Source organism: Eleutherodactylus coqui, chromosome 1 (assembly GCF_035609145.1).
Source record: "Eleutherodactylus coqui strain aEleCoq1 chromosome 1, aEleCoq1.hap1, whole genome shotgun sequence".
Lineage (NCBI taxonomy): Eukaryota > Metazoa > Chordata > Amphibia > Anura > Eleutherodactylidae > Eleutherodactylus > Eleutherodactylus coqui.
Window position 1 is genome coordinate 282,883,855 of NC_089837.1, and position 1,999 is coordinate 282,885,853.

Consider the following 1,999-nt stretch of genomic DNA (forward strand, 5'->3'; position numbering starts at 1 on the left):
TGTCACAGAACTGCAGAGTGTTGCACTGTTATTAACTGCAACAGAGCGGTGATTTCAGAGCCAGGAAATAATTTGGCGCACGCCTGCTGTAACACTTAGCTGGCTGCGTATTTATTTGTAGAACTACTACACCCAGCACACACAGACCCAGAACACTGAGCAGCACAGTGACAGGCAGGCCAAATAGATTTTTTGCCCAATATTTTTTTGAAAAGGCCAACTGCGTATATTCAATCAATAATATATGTCTTCTGGCCCTGGAGTGTGTGACAGAACTAAAGAGTGTTGTACTGTTATTAACTGCAACAGAGCGGTGATTTCTGAGCCAGGAAATAATTTGGCGCACGCCTGCTGTAACACTTAGCTGCCTGCGTATGATTTTGTTGAAGTACTACACCCAGCACACACAGACCCAGAACACTGAGCAGCACAGTGACAGGCAGACCAAATAGATTTTTTGCCCAATATTTTTTTGAAAAGGCCCACTGTCTATATTCAATCAATAATATATGTCTTCTGTCCCTGCCTCCACAATTCTGTCCCTGGAGTATTACTGCAGGGCGCAATGCTCTGCACGGCCGATATAGCAAAAAAAAAAAAATGTGCAACACTGCAAAAAGCAGCCTCCACAGTACTGCACACGGTTAGATGTGGCCCTAAGAAGGACCGTTGGGGTTCTTGAAGCCTACAATCACTCCTAACACTCTCCCTGCCTAACCACCACTTCTGTCCTTGTAGTATTACTGCAGGGCGCAATGCTCTGCACGGCCGATATAGCAAAAAAAAAAAAAAGTGCAACACTGCAAAAAGCAGCCTCCACAGTACTGCACATGGTTAGATGTGGCCCTAAGAAGGACCGTTGGGGTTCTTGAAGCCTACACTAACTCCTAACACTCTCCCTACAGCAGCTCCAACACGATAGCACTTTCCCTCAGCTATGTCACAACGCATCTGAGGCGAGCCGCGGGAGGGGCCGATTTTTATACTCGGGTGACACCTGATCTCGCCAGCCACTCACTGCAGGGGGGTGGTATAGGGCTTGAACGTCGCAGGGGGAAGTTGTAATGCCTTCCCTGTCTTTCAATTGGCCAGAAAAGCGTGCTAACGTCTCAGAGATGAAAGTGAAAGTAACCCGAACATCGCGTGGTGCTCGTTACGAGTAACGAGCATCTCGAACACGCTAATACTCGAACAAGTATCAAGCTCGGACGAGTACGTTCGCTCATCTCTAGTTGTTACAGATACGACGATACTAAATATGTGGTATTTTTAAAATGTATTTTTTATACAAGGGAAAATGCACCAAAATTTTTTTTTCTTGTTTTTTACACTATTTTTTTTAATTTAAATGTCTCTTTAGCGGACTTGAACCATAATACCTATGATTGCAATGATAATGCATTGTCTAATCTATTACAATAGCGGTCATAGGCAATGCCAAGCCATGGCAACCCATCTTCCTCTATGATGTAATCGCAGGGGGTTCAATGATGTCGCAGAGGGAGCACGTTGCCTCTGTGAAACCTTTACATGTTGTGATCTACATAAATGGCATGTAGGGGGTAAACAGTGGGAATAGCTGTTCTTATCTTTCCAATCTATTAGGAACAGCTGGCTCCCACTACACAGGATGGAATGGGCTCAGCTTCTGTTCCTGTGCCATCCACAGGACATAAGTTTAAATTCTGTAGTGCTAAGGCGTTAAAGTGATCGCGTCATCAGGTTATGCTGCCCTATGCAAGGGCAGCATACCTTGGGATTTGAAAGCTGGCTGCTGTATATCTGTAAACACAATGACCCATGAATCACTGTGAGAAGTGCCTTCAAAATAAAGCACCAATCAGAGTTCAACATAAACAGCTGGTGTCTTATAGTTTACCTTTGTTTTTAAGACCACAGTATTTCAGTGGTAAAGAACCAGAAACTTTTCAGCAATTTTACCCAAGTGGTGATTTTGACCCTATTTTTTTCCTTGGGCTGCCAAGATTATTTTTGCAGG